We start from the raw sequence: 16,319 nt of genomic DNA on the forward strand, positions 1-16,319 counted from the left end.
ATGCACAGGGGGTCCCGGGAGCAGTGAAGGATGATCCCTCCCTTTCCCTGGGGTATCGCCATACCCTTTAAACCCGACTTTTCCTGCGGTCTCAGAATGATCCCGAGACCGTGGGATGTGTGGCTGGGCATCCTATTTTTGTCCCAGCTCCTTGCGAGTAACCGCAAGGAGCCGGGAAAGGAGCACGGAGCTCCTTGCCCATTGGGGTGGAGATGGGAGGAGCGGGAGGTGTTTTTTTAAAAAAAAAAAAACTCACTTTTTCTTGCTGGAGTGCGCCTGTGTTCTTTTTCGATTAAAACAAAAAACAAAATGGGGGATGCCTGGGACGTCGCGTGCCACGTGTAGACTGAGGGGGAGGATCTTGCGATCATCATATCGCGAGATCATCCCCCTCCATCCCGCTCATCTAGCCACGCCCAAAGATATAGCATAATAATTTTCATTTATAGGCCAGATGGCTGATAAAAAGGCTTACTTTTGCATCTGGAATTTGTACATTCAATAAATATGTCATTAGTGTCTTTGAGGTTGGAGCTACATAATGCAATAAACATGGGCTCCTACAAAAGAGACAGCCTCACGTTGTATCTCTCCTGCTGTCATGTGTAGGACCTTACCAGGGTCCCAATGTCTTCACCCTATGTACTTCCCCATTGGAAGATGAGTAGAGGAATACACCTTACAGCTCAAAACACCTAACAACTCATAGGAGGCACATCCTGGAGCGAGAGCAAATTAGGGTTCAAGGATGTGTTCTATGAGTTTAAAAAAACCACCCTCCCTTATGCTGTTTGGGGGCTTTCCAGGAGAAGGGAAAGGGAAAAGGGCACCTTTGCCTTTTGCCACTCCCCAGAACTACCACGACCTCTCAGGCTATAGAGGTAGGGTTGCCATATTCTGAATCCACAAAACCGGGACAATTGGGGGGGGGGGCTAGGACTTTTTTAAAAAAGCTGAGCAATATATAGAGATCTAGGGAAAGAAAGAAAGCTATCTAAGTTTTAGTTATCTAACACTGCAATTCTATGTGTGTCTACTCAGAAACAAATCCTATTAAGTTAAATAGGACTTATTCCCAGGTAAGTATGCATAGGATTGCAGCCTAAATTAGTTTAGCACCAGCAAATAAATAATAGACAAAGAACAGTTTAAGCAAACAAACAGAAAAAAATGACACTAAATTACATTTCTCCACTAGTTCTCAAAAGTTAGAGGAGACTTCAATATAGAGACTAAGGGCTTTGCTAGACCTACCTTAAAATCTGGGCGTGTGGAGGGGCGAGCCTGCGCTGCAACTAGCATGGGCTGTCGCTCTAATCCACACATCAGACACGACGGGCTAAAGGAAAGCTCCATCATGTCGCTATTTTTTTTATTTTTAAAGGTCCGGGCGCACAGGAGCGCACAAGCGCCAAAGGTAAGGTGTTTTTTTTAAAAAAAAGTTTCCCCGCTCCCCCCTGCCCCCGATCTCCCCCCCCGGCCATGATCTCCCCCTGCCCCGTGAGTGGCTTCTCCCGGCTACGCGCAAGTAAGCCACGTAGCCGGGAAAAGCCGCAGAATGGGCTAGACCTTCCACAATCCCGGGCTCAGCCCGGGACTGCGGAAATACCGGGCCAAAAGTGGAGCCTGTTAACCCAGGGAGGATTAACCCCTGCCTGACCCCGGGATCCCCTGTGCGTCATCAGGACACACAGGGGCGAGCCCGGGTATCAGCCCAGGCTAAACTCTGGTCTAGCAAAGCCCTTACACTCCACTGAGCAGGCTGAAGGCACCATTTCAGAGGTTGGAATTTCTTCAGCCGGCTGGAACAGGAATCCGGGATTCTTGACTGGCTGGCCAGGACATTTTGGAAATGCTTGTAAACCGTGATATTCCCAGTTTTCCGGGACATATGGCAACCCTATATAGAGGGTAATAAAGTGCTCAGGTTCAGGACTGGCAGCCAACCTAAACCTGAGTCCTCTGATAGAACAGCAGGGGAAGGGTGAGAAAGAAAGTTTTCCCCAACCACCCGCATTCTACACTCCTCACTCTTCTTTCCCACCCTGACCTAGAAGCCTGAACAGCACTACAAGGCTCCTGTTCCCAGGTAGCTAGATCCCTAAGGGGCTGGGAAACACTGTAAAATTTTGTTGCAGGTCCCACTTGTTTTGGTCAATAAGAGCCCTCTGCAGAAGTTAACGTGGCTGCTGCTGCTATTTTTCTTCTCCCAGCTCTTAATTCATTAGCAATAAGATGAAGACACCAGAGGATAGAAATTGCCAACAGAAAATAAAAGCAATAGGCACTCCTTTCTGCATAAATTATTCTAATGTATTTCTCTTTTCATTCTCCTCAGCGCCATGATATTATGCTTTCACTCCTGTTCATGACTAAATAATAAATTCAGTGATGCTTTTGACACATTCCACTTTTCCTCTCTGCTCCATGACTGTAAACTACCCAGACTTGTGATTTTGACCACTAAGGATAATCTCAATTGCCCCCCATCCCCCCCCACTCACTTCCCAGTTTGGTATATTGAAAGCTTGAGGTTGGAAGGAAGGAAGGAGGGAGGGAGGGAGGAGATGATAAACTAGAAGCTGATTCTTGACCTTTGTCCCCTGTTTAGATAGAGCAGTGGGTGAAAAGGTCAAGGAAAACAATTGTGGGGCTTCTTCCTTCCTTGAATTGCCTACCAAATAAACTCATGCGGGGGGGGATTTAAAATATCTATTTACTGGAGGTTTTAATCTCCCTCAGGATTGCACATATTACCTCATCTGGAGCTGAGGACATTCTAATAATATTGGGGGAGGGGGCAGGGCCTTCTCCATCTCTTCTGCAGACAGCAACTTATTGCGGAAAATGCACTGAAAACTATTAGTTGCCGTGGTGTGGATGGTGAACAATGTGTTTTATCTAAGATTTTCTGCAATTATTGTAATGATGTCAGTTTATTCAGTAATTTGCTGTTACTCTGGAGTATTTAATATTTATTTAATACATTTATATCCCATCTTTCTTCCTCCAAGGAACCCAAGGCAGCATACATAATCCTCTTCCTCTCCTTGTTATCCTCACAACAATAACCCTGTGAGGTAGGTTGGGCTGAGAGTCTGTGACAGCCCAAAGTCACCCAGTGAGTTTCCATGGCCGTGTGGGGACTAGAACCCAGATCTCACGACTCCCAGTCCAACACCTTAGCCACTACACCACACTGGAGATTTAACACAATGCAAAATAAACATGGGGCGTCTTTTTTAGGCACTGTATAGCAGAGGGTGTATGCAGTGCATGTTTGCAGTGCAATCCAAATGATCTTTACTCAGAACTAAGCCCAAAGCTCCACAGTGGCTGCAAATCTGCGCTGCGTCAGTTATATGACACAGCTGCAGATTCGCATCCACCATGGGGCTTTCCCTTGAAACTCCAAAGAAAAAATGTCGGGGACTTACCCCAAGCCTTTTTCTCTGGAGCAAGGTGAGTACAGTGTATCCGCTGTCTAGCCTCGCTCTGGAGTCATGGTGGAAGCAGGGGACAGGGGGTGGGCCCAGCGCTGGAAACCCTAAACTTTCGCCATGGCATCGGGATTAGTGACTGCCACCCCACAGCAGCAAAATCGTGGGGTTTTAGCTCATCATGGTGGCAGCCCACCACCATATAGCCAGCCCCTAAGTCCTTGCTTATTTCAAAATATGTACACTTGGGATGGCAGCCTTTTACTTTTATTTATTTTTTAAACTTATACTCTATTTTTTCTTGAAGAACCCCCATGTTGTTTTACAATTACGGTCAGTTGAGTATAGTTAGTTAGTGCAGAAATATATTGGTACCCTATAACTTGCATCTGTTTAAATGTTTTTGTTAATAAGAGAATCCCCTTTTCTCATATAATAAAACTGGCAAAGCATCACTGTGAGAAAGAATTGTTAAATGATAGAAATAACATGCTGCGTCTATTTAAGAGCCAATTGAACATTTTCCAGCTAACTTTATTCTAAGCGAAAACAGATTTGTTTGCAAATTTCTGAGTGGTTTTAAAACAAAAACAAAAACATGCAATATACAAATATTTTGTTTACGTGGAATGATTGGTTGCTGAATCTCTTCAGGATGACATTTTACATGGTCTTTTCCTTGCTTACTTTATTAACAAACCATCGAAAATCCATTCAAAAATTGTACATCATTTTGCATCTTAGCGTGGTTCTGCTTCCTACAGTGGGCTTAAAAGATTTAAACTAGCAATTCACCACTACTAATAAGGAAAATAATTGTTTACCAGACAACATGCTGATCCACCAATGGAATCATTATGCAGGAGCAGGCTTCTATACATAGATCCCCCAAGCTTTCAATTTGTGTTCCTAGGGACCCTGCTTTGGAGATCAGGGAACATTATGTCTGTACCAGGACATATTTGACATGTCAACAGTAAACATTAGGCCGATCAAGTCTTAATTTCTGTAAACATGCTACCTCTGTAATCGCGAGCACACATACTAGGGACTAAGCCCCATTGAATACCGTGGAAACACGTCTGAGTAAATATGAATAGGATTGTGCTCAAAAGAAAGGATTCCGAGATCCAGACCCCAGGAAGGCTCCTTTACCTTTAAGTTGTCTATAGATGTATTTACATATTTGTTTATGGTGAAGTGCAGCTTTTTGCACCACTGGAGCACTCAGATGAAGAAAGTATACGACTCTGAAAGGACTAGGATTCCAAATTTAGGAATGTTTCCTGAGCGAATTTAAATCCTTGTTCTTCCATGTAAAGTTTTCTTTTATGAATATACTCCCAAAGCAGTAAGACCTATATATTATGACACCTGAACACCTATTGAAATATAGCCACAGTTAGCTGTGTAATATTTCATCATGGGAGAACGATAAGGTACAATCATATAAGGGCAATTTTTTTCTATTATGGAGGATCATGTAAATTTATCCTGTATGTTTGAGATGGCATACAGAGTCAGAATCATCCTTTTATGCTTCTGAACTGGTTGGCAATCTGTATTTCCATTCTGTAGACCGATAGCCCCCATTTATACATTCGGGCATATGATTTCTCGCCACCTGATTATGACGAGTGGAGCTGCATGTGTCAACTGACTCCATTGTGTCTGACTGAATGGAAAGATCTGTCTGTGGTATTTGTAGTTCATTCCCACATTACAGCCATCAACTACATCTATTGTTGTACATCCTTTTCATGTAGACATGCACTTTCTGTGTATACATGTGGGCCAAAGCAGGTCCACCTTTAACCAGATGTGTTGTGTACACACATACTTATGCACCATACTCTTAATAAAATGGGAAACAGCTGCTTCTAAAATGTGGAAATCAGCTCCCATCAAAGTCCTAAAATTTTAAAATAGATGTTTGTTCTCAAAACACACACATACATTTTCTTCCAGAGAATAACATTGGTACATCCACCCCTGAGCATATCTGTCAGTAAACCAATTCTAATAGGCCTAACGAAGATGGTAAAAAAAAGAAGATGAAAATTGGAAATTAGGGTTTACCAATTAAAGAGGGGATGATGGTACTATGGAAATAGCTGAGTAGGGGATTGGAAGGTTATATGATCAAGGAATCTTGGATGCTGATGAAAATGTTGGGCTGCTGAGGTGAACACATATATTTAAAGCCAGTGTGATGTACTGTTGGACTGGGACTCAAGAGATCTGCGTTCTAGTCTCCATTCAGCCTTGAAGCTCACTGGGTGACTTTGGGCCACTGACTGACTCTCAGCCTAACCTACCCCATAGGATTGTTGTGAGGATAAAATGGAGAGGAGGAGGGTGTGAACCACCTTGGGTTCCTTGCAGGAAGAAGAAATCTGGGATATAAATGTAATAATAAATAAGTAAAATATTTAGGAGGAAAGGAAAAGAAACAAAGCAGGAGTAATTATAATTACCTAACTTCAGAGGAAGTGGAAACCAAAGGACCTCACTTCCAGGTTGGTTTTCAAAGATTTAAAAAACGCTGTGGCCAAAGACTACCCTCAGGTTTCTCAGCTTACTTCCAAATTCCAAAAGTGGAGCCATACTTGCTTACAGCAGCATTAAATACTAAATTATCAAGATGCAGGTGAAAGGATGGCTTTCAGTGATGGGGAGACAGAATGAGGGCCAAGTTGTTATTAAGAAGCCCATAGCCACCACAATTTTAATAAAAACTTCTCAGGAATCAAAGGTAACCTTTGAAATAGAATAAACACTCAAGAATTCCAGCTTTATTGTCAGACTCAGAACACTGTTGTACAGTGCAATCGGCTGTTTTATTGTATAATGTTGTGCTATCAAATCATACTGTAGGGGAGCTATCAGACAGAATTTATAAAGGAGATTAAATGCTTCACTGTGTTAATACAAGTGCTAGATCTGTTGGAATCTGTGTGGGGAAAAGGGCACATTCCAGAATAGAGGCTATGTTAGCTCATGGGAGCAAACAGTAAAAAAGTCCCATTGCACCTTGGAAGACTAATAAATGTATTGCGGCATATGCTTTTGTGGGCTCTTTTATAGAGTCAATTTTGTAGAGCTAATTTTACCAGATATGAAGTGTTCTACAATGCTGGTACATATATATATATATACCAAGATGGGGGGGGATACTCAGCTTCTGCACAGATGGGTACTGTGATCCTGGATGGCTTTGAAAACATAAATTTTTCTTCTGTAGAATCCAAAGATATGACATGTATGAATCGAATGTCCTGTGATAAGCACTGTGTGTTTGGACATTCAAGAATTATCTCTGTCTCTCTCTCCATTGGCTATGCTGGCTAGGGCAGATGGAAGTTGTAGGCCAAAATATTTGGAGTGCCACAAGTTGTCCACCCTGTAGGATGTGGAATGAAGCAACTTTTTGTGTGGAAGCTCTGCTATTGCTATGTGAGCATATTGAGTCTAAGGCCTCATCTACACCATGCAGGATATCCCACTATGAAAGCAGTATGAAAGCAGTATATAAAAGGCAGGAGCCACACTATTGCTTTATAGCAGTATTGAAGTGCACTGACAACTGTTGGGGCCCACTGACACATACCATATACCTCTTTCATACCACTATATCCTCCTTGGTGTGGCTCCTGCCTTTTATATACCACTTTCATACTGCTTTCATAGTGCTATATCCTGCTTGGTGTAGATGAAGCCTAAGATAAACATTTGGCTCCGAAGATCCTTTGACTTCATTCTTCCACACTTTAAATGTCAGCTGTTTTTCTCTGTTTCCTACCCCTGTGACTATGTATTGCTACCCAAGACCTGTAACCTCCCTATATACAAGAAATGAAGCTTTTATTTTCCATGATTCATTCCTCAAATTCTGTAGCTTTCCTGAGGAAGAATTGAAATACTACATAGAAAAAATATCTATCTCAGCACTCTTTATGGCAAAAACAATAGTATTACGCAATTTGTTAGTACTTAAGGTGCCACCAGACTTTCTGTTATTTTTCCTGCAAGACGCTTACATACCTAGTTGAAACTTACTTCAACTCCAGTGATAGAACAGCATTTTCAACCTCACCTGAAAGCAATAGGCTAACTATTTATATTGTATTTTATATTATGGTTTTATACTGTTGTTTTATACTTTGAATGGTTTTAATTTTTGTGAACCACCCAGAGAGCTCTGGCTGTTTGGGCGGTATAGAAACGTAATAAATAAATAAATAAACTTGTGAAGGGCAGGGACAATATGCAGGCCATGTGGAACACAGAGCACAAGGAATGGTCAGGGGGCTGCTTCTGCCACCCCCTCCTCCACATCATCCATTATCTACTGCCTCAAGTGGCCACCTTTCTCTGCCTAATGGTAGACCAGTCCTGAGAAACTCAATTGAACATGTTGTGCATTTCTTCCAGAATTGTTCTTCTCAGGTTGTAATGTACCAACAGAGTTAGGGTTGATGGTCACAGAGCAGTGTGGTGAACTTGCAGCAGTCCCTATACCAATGACTAGAGAGTCCCCTGGCAAGAGCGTCCAAAGCGGTGGCTGCCGCTCTAGTCCAGCCAGCAGAACTTGCAATGGCTGATGGGATACCTGCGGGAGGACAGGGGGCGAGAGAGGGGGGATGTGTCAATCAAACACACCGTTGACTAATAGTCAACTTGACACTGGCCTTAATCCACATCACGGTTGATTCTAATCATGTTGTGTGGGGAGTACCCCCTCGGTAATCAACCATGAAGTTGACTATTAACCCACCATTAACTATTGTGTTGTCCAAATGCAGCCTATATATCTGCCAGAACTAACTAAAGGACATGTTCGGATGACACAATAGTCAACCATATGTTAATAGTCAACTCCACAGTTAGGGGGTATTCCTTACATGACATGATAATAATTGATCGTGAGTTGACTACTAACTCATGATTGACTATTGTAGCTGATCCCTGCCCATCTCCACCCACTCTCTGCCCTCCCACCAAATGGTGGTGCTGGTTTCCATTAAAATCCTCCTTCATGCTGGGTCCCCCCACTGTCAGTACTGGGTCCCCCCCCTCCCACTGTCAATACCTAGCAGTGTTCCTGAGCCCACATGGTCTCTGCTTGGAACCCATAGCCGTGCTCTGCTCCATGTTGGGTGGGGTGCCATGATCCCAGGTTGACTATTTGCATGACCATGCTGGGTGAGGCACTGTGATCTCAGGTTGACTATTTAAGCAACGGTTGACTATTTAAGCAATGGTTGACTATTGTGTCATCTGAATCCAGTTTGTTGTTGGCCGTGCTCCTGCAGTATCCCCCTTAAACTGCTGCAAGCACTGCACCCAGCCCCGAGCCTAGAAACAGAATTTTTGAAATCTAAAGTTGGCAACCCTATGATTTATCCAATTAAGTTTCTATGTAGCAAACTGAGAAGCAAATTCTTCCACAAACTTTGAGAAAAATCCATAAATTGGATTAAATAGTTGTTTTTAAGTCATATTAAAATAACACACACAGATAAAGTTAGCAAAGTGATAAGCATAATAGACGTAACCACAATACATGTTTAAAAGATCAACCTTGAAAGGGCCATGAAGCAACGATTAAATGCTAACATCATCTGGATATGATTTTATTAAGATAGATGGAAAGTGCTCATTTCCATCAATCTTTTGTCTGTACAGTGGTTCTTTGTCCTTAGTTTGCCTTGCGGAAATGTTTTAGCTGAACTTCCTTCTGCATATAGAAGTCCCAGTCTATGTAAGATATTTAATTATAATATCTATTTTTGAAATGCTTAGTTTAAAAAAGGAGAAATCCCAACACTGACAGCAACTGCATTCTGCTTTTGTTTTGCATTTCGTTTTTAGGCTGGCATAAGCATTCAAATTGATTTTTCACTAAGGCATGCTGCAGCTCTTCTCATGTAATATAAGCACCCCATACACAATGAATGATCTAAAACTAAATATAGAAGAAAAGTAACTAAAGGGCAAACTACAGGTTACACTAGATGCATTAATGCATCTGTTTGGTGCCAATCACAGCTTCCCTTCTGCAGCAAATAGCAGCTTTGGATTTTCACTGGGATTATGGCACAGAGAGAAAGAGTGAAGCAGTCCAATTTAAGATCACTCCCCCTACACCTGCTATTTTAAAAGAAATAACCAGACACATTATGTGCAGCCATGTATTCCCACACAGAATGTAGTTTCAGGCTGAACTTGCCTATTTTTCTTGTCTTAGGTCATGTCATGTTCAGGGTACTTGTGAGCTGCCCTGGCCCGAGTCCGCTCACCACCTGAGACAAGAACACACACTGCCACAGTGCATCCCTTCCTGGTGGCAGGGCTATTGTCAGAGCTCAGCTGGCAGGAACCCATAAGAGCTCAACTGCTTCTTCTGGCCATGGCAACAGCAGCAAAACTAGGGCAAAGGGTCATGAGACATTAAATCATAGAATAGTAGAGTTGGAAGGAGCCTCTAAGGCCATCGAGTCCAACCCCCTGCTCAATGCAGGAATCCATCTTAAAGCGTACCTGACAGGTGGTTGTCCAGCTGCCTCTTGTGCGGAGGCCTCTAGTGTGGAGAGCCCATGACCTCCCTAGGTAACTGATTCCATTGTCATAGTGTTATAACAGTCAGGAAGTTTTTCCTGACATCCAGCTGGAATCTGGCTTCCTGTAACTTCAGCCTGTTATTCCGTGTCCTGCACTCTGGAATGATCAAGAAGAGATTCTGGCCCTCCTCTGTGTAACAACCTTTTAAGTATTTGAAGAGTGCTATCATGTCTCCCCACAGTCTTCTCTTCTCCAGGCTAAATATGCCCAGTTCTTTCAGTCTGTTTCCAGACCCCTGATCATCCTCGTTGCCATGAGAGAAACAGAGGGCAGGTGGCTGCTCCAGAAAGCCCCACCAACAGTCCTCTTGTTCCAGTAAATGCCACGGTGAGAGAACAACTGGTGGGGTTCTTTAGAACACCCACTGGAGGCAGCAGTGGGGCAGTGGCACACAGTCTGCATCATGATAGAGCGAGCCCTTCTTGTGAGAAACAGAACCTTTAGGAAATGTTGGGTGCTGCTCCATTGAAATCTATGCAACTTTCAGTTGGTTGTTACTAGAATAATTAACAATTGTATTCATGCACGACAAGAGAATCAAAATAGAAATAATTATCAACTACAATGGACACCGTTTATTCTCTTCTGGGAACACCACCATAATAAAGAGGTGGTGAAACACTTTAAATTGGTTTCAGTGGTATATCTTTTCATTGGATGAATGCGTGAATAAGGGATGTTACTCATACCCAGGTTTATACAGAGAAGAAGGGAGAGAGATGGGGGAGTGTGTGTGTGTGCGTATGTGTGTGTGTTATGTTCACTCTCTAATGATACATTCTTTCCTTGTGTAATAATTGTTTTATATTAAACTAAAACCTTTAATTTAAAGATCTACATTATAAATCATATAATTCAGATCAAGGCTGTTTCTTTAACGGGAATAAATCAGGAATGTTCAGAATTAGTACTCAGGAAGTCACTCTACTAGAAAAGTGCACCATTAAATAATTTCCTCTTCTGTTAACTATCCTCATGAGAACATAATAGAGGACAGATCTAATTTTACAAAATATTTTTGCAATTGGATCTCAAAAGACATCTGCTAGTTATGACTGAAAAGCCAGTTTCTAACACGTTGTTGTAAGCCAAGATTTTACTCTTCAGTTATTCCGTTTAAATATCAGTAGCAACTTGCTCTGCACTGCTGAATGTCCAGATCCACAGTTGTGCAACTGAAATGTTAGATGACTTTTCACTGGCCTCTTTTAAAGTGTTTACATTTTGTATGCAGATACTTCTATGAAAGGTACTGATATTTAAGAACATTGTTATATTTAAGGCAGTACAATAATTGCCATTTCTCTCATTAAAGGAAATATGCAGTACAGTCCTACACTTGTTTACTCAGAAATAAACCCTACAGAGTTTAAAGAGGTTTATTCCTAAGAACTGCGCTTAGGATTTCAGCCTTAATGAGAAGGAATTAACAGTGTTCTTCTATTCAAGGTGGGGGCTTCTCTCCAATGGAAGTTTTCCTGAAGTGAAGTAGGAAAAGGCCGTTTTTTTCCTTATGCCCCCACATCATCTTCTATGCTGTTGCGAAGAGTCTCCTAATCCTTGAGAGAACACACACACACATTTCCATTCACAGGGAATTCCACTGGATCCGATCCACTTCCATAAACAGAAAGTAACCATTGGACCCAAGTCAGTGTCTTTGATTTCAGTCATAATTAATATAGTACTGACAAGTAGTTCAGCCGAAAGAGCCCCTCTGAGTGGAATCATAAGTATGCTGAAGAAATGTATATTAGTGTATTCCCAACTTTTGGGGGTCTGAAAGTTCTCAAGTCATATCATGAAATAATATTTATGTAGGAAGCAACCCTGCCTGCAAAGTTCCTCCATACATATATTCCCAGAATGCTCTGGAACCACTGTGTCTAAGGATAAATTGTAGAAATACAATTATTACATGGTGGTTTAAGATATGAAGATATTGTCATGGGTCACTTCAAGTTTTCCAAGTACCAGCTAGTCTCCCCGGTGCATTGTTCACTGTTTCAAGTCTATGTTGTTATTGTTACTACACATTCAATTACCTATTGGATTAATTACCATAAAGCCGTCATAATCTGATGGAAAGGTAGAATATGTTGAACCCACATGATCAGCTAACTTTCACATTGCCTCACACCAGAAATGTTTCAGTTGATTAAAGGATTAAAGGCGCTTTACTGATAGCTGCTCTTCTGCATGATGCAGATATTAGCTATTTTTTTCAACAGCAGTACCTGATAAGTTGTCAAGTAGATGGTTGACAGACTTTCAAAGAGCATGAAGGAAAACAACATATGTTTGAACCCCACCCTCCCCATCCCCTTAAGCAGATTTATATATATATAATTCTAAATATCCTATGTTAGTTTTATTAATTAAAGTTATTTTTATAGTGTACATAGTTTGGGAATTAAGGGTTCTATCTCTGTGTGAAATCTTCTTTCTCTGGTGCCTAGATATTAGTTAATTATAAACACAATTAGAACAGCTCCAACATCTATTACTTAATTACCATGAATGGTATCTTCCACGTACTCTAACTACCATGCCAGCATTTTTTATGTGTTGAGCTCTTGCGGGGTTTTTTAACATTAACCTGATATGAGATAAAGTGAGATAAAGTGTCTGACATTTGATAGACATAGGAGCAGGGCCAATAAAAAGCTAGCAACCCTATTTGTAGCTAATATGTAAGAAAAGCCCCTGTTTTAGGCTGACATCTCTAATATACTTGATCTTTTTATTTATTGCATTTATTTGAACTTATACCCTATCTTTCTGCACTAGCTGCCCAAGGCAGCTAATAATAATGAAAGACAAAGACAATATAAAAGCAATTTTAAAAAGCCACAATTTTAAATAATAATAAATAAAAGCATGCACAGATTGACAGTGCAATCCTATACTTGGCTACGCAGAAGTAAGCCCAATTGATTTCAGTGGGATCTACTCCCTGGTGATTGCCTGTATATAGGATTTCAGCCCTAGTCAACTCCATGACACTTGAACTCAGCTGCCTGAAGAGACTGTTTCACTCTGCCTATCGGTAGGGCCACGAAAAAGAAACTCCTATGAATATTGTATGTAAAATATTGTCATTGCTCCCTTGGAAACATCAACTATTGCTAGTAAAAGGAATGGGGCACATTAAGCAAGAAGACTCAGATGCCATGGGTCTTTTTCATGGCTATGGTTGTGCTCTGAAAATGGAATTTAAAAAATGACATTGGTCATGAACGGGATTAGTCAGCAATCCCAACTGGACCCCACAAAAAAGGGTTTGGACAGGTCAAAGGTTATTGCTTCCAGGTAGGTCTGAGGACATGTACATATTATTTGAGAAATTAAACACAGACCTGTCATTACCTTTTTATGATTCCCATCCCAATACAGCTCACACTTCATCTCCAATACCATCATTCAGGAGTCTCTCAACTTATTTTAACCACTAATCTCCTTCATGCTGTTCAGCAACTTTACATCACAGTATGCTTAATAACAACATCCTAGATTCATCTGAAAATGCCTGTTCTTTTTTAAATAGGCACTTTTCTCAACTCACACAAGGTGTAGTTGAAATTCAGTGAACAGTTTTATCATTATATCTAATATACTTATGAAAACTGCCTTGGCTTAGTAATGCAAATAGGAAATCTCTAGGCATTTAATTTCCCGGGGCGTCTTTCTCTTTTCAGAGCAGGATGGAATTGCCGCACACGGTCCTGAGTGTAGGCCTTAAAAGAAGATCATTGACAACTCTGCTGTTCATACAGAATCATAAAAGAAAGTCTGCATTAAGACTGGTCAAAGTTAGTGATGAATTAAAAATTGCTAACGCTGATCAAAGTCTTCCTCTCCTGATCTGGAGCCTAATCATTTTTGCTGAGGAATGGGCATGGATTATCAAATGTTTCCAAACCAAATATTGAGTGTAACAGTCAAAAGTTTATACGAGTTTATAGACCAGTTTATAGTGAGTGCCAATTCACATTCCATTTTTGAGGTAATAAAGTTCTTACACACTGTGATTTTACCACTTCATTTCTGCATGCGATACCATGTGAAGAAGGGTTAAAGGGTTATCTGTCCCAACCAGACTTTACAATTTCTAGACCAGGGGAGGGCAGATACAAAATGTTGAGAATTCTAGTATGACCTTTGTCTGCACTGAATTTTGAACCATTTTACTTTGAAAAAACAACTGCTTCTCTCTACACCAAGGGTGGGCAGAAAGTAGATTTCCAGATGTTAGGGACTTCAGCTCCCAGCATTCCTGACCATTGGCCATGCTGGCAGGGGCTTCTTGAGTTGAAGTCCAAAACATCTGGAGTCCCTGCTCTATATCACCAGATTATACAAGTTCTGAACCTCATTTCCCATTCCAATCATTTTCCATTTTCTCACATCGGATTCCCAACCCCTTAATTAATTGCTCAGAAGGGTACACTGTCCCTAATTCATATTGCAACAGGTTGGAAAGTATTAGTGGGCCTGACAACAACGGCGGAAACAAAGAGTCTGCTGTAACTGACTAATATGGCTATCACTCTGGAAATTGTTCTATGTCCAAACATTTACCCTTTTTTCTTCCTTTTGCCTAAAGTTGCAAATTCTGTCAGTGACTTGGGACATACTTAAGCCAGCCCTTGGCACTTTACGGAAGAGCACTGCTATCGGCATATCTACTAGAATATCAACCTCCATACATATATTTATTATTTTACAGAGAGCTCTTCCAACTTTACTCTTGCTGTATGTGTGCTACTGAAAAGTGAAAATGGCATGCCACCAGAGAATTTTTCCGCCATTCCGCAGCAAAGTCAAGTGGTACTAACCACACCAATCGAGATTATCCTACAGTTTTCCTGCAGCCACCAATGGCATGTACTTAAAAAAAATGCCAAAAGTATTTTTTATTTAGCATATTTTAAAAAAACACAAGCTTTTTCCTATTAAATACAGGCAAAACTACATGCATAATTTAGATTTGTCCCCCCCTATTTTTTTTTAAATTATACAAAATGCTGCTATGAATGCTACAATTTGTAGTGAAGACCTGTGGGGGAGGTGCTTTTTAGTCCTTTCTCCTTGGACAGAAATCTCTCTCCCAAGCTGTTTATTCCCCCATGGAAGGGAAGGTTCCCTCCTAGGGCAAATAGTAGTTTTTTTGGGGGGGGGGATTTTCAGTGGACTTTTCCCCATCCCCTGGCCACCTCCACAGCTGTTATCTAAATATTAAATTTATTAAAGTATTTTTATTACACCTTTCAGGGCCACAAAACTTCTTAAAGTGGCAGTTAAGATCATGAAAGCTGTTTGAAACATAAAACACAAACCAAGAGCTGTATAATATAATACTATAGATAAAACAGCATCAGTTAGAATGCTAAACCAACAACCTTATTCAGTTAAAAGCAGATGGGGATAACCAAGTCTCTAAGGCCCGTTTAAAAACAGGCAAAGAAGCCAAAGACAGCCCACGGGAGATAGCTCCATAAGGCCACACTGAACTTGTGGCTGCCAATCTGATAGGTCTTAATGGCAGAAGACCTGTGAACAATAGTGGTGGGTGAACTTATCCCAAGAGAAATGGTAATTTGCTTGTTAGGTTGCGAATTCCTCTGTCTCCATTCTTTTGAGAACTCATTGTGTATATATGAATTGTTATGTGTGTACATCTTGAGAACCATAATATTATCTGTCATAACATAATGTGTCACTATGTTGTGTGCTTCCCCCTCTAATTGTGCCATACTGCTTACCTTACAGTTGGCATGGAGCTCCTGGAGCTGGAAGTCGAAACTGTGAGGCCAAAGCCCAGGTCTCCCCATTGCCTGCCAGCTACCCCAGGCTGCACCACTCCCCTCCCAACTTCCTCCACCTTATATTCTGTTTCTAGTATCTCCTCAGTGTCACCCATCCACTAGCACCCAGTACCACCCAACAACACTCAGGTCAAAAATAAACTTTACTTACTAAGTGGTGGGTACTACTAACCTACTTGGCTGTTTTTCCAAATGTGATTAGTTTGTTGATGGATTTCAGATCCAAATGTTCACACTGATTGGCTTGAGAAACAGTAACTAAAGGGTGAAAGTGACATCATTCCATGAGCATCGCAAATGGGGCATTCACATTCCCTTCAGAAAGGAAAAGGGTTAAATCAACCACCACCAGGACATGTGCAGAAATGGCGGGGTTGAGATGTTTTGTCATGAAGACCACACAGGCGCAGCAACTTGTAATCAATCT

This window comes from Elgaria multicarinata, chromosome 5 (assembly GCF_023053635.1).
Source record: "Elgaria multicarinata webbii isolate HBS135686 ecotype San Diego chromosome 5, rElgMul1.1.pri, whole genome shotgun sequence".
Classification (NCBI taxonomy): domain Eukaryota; kingdom Metazoa; phylum Chordata; class Lepidosauria; order Squamata; family Anguidae; genus Elgaria; species Elgaria multicarinata.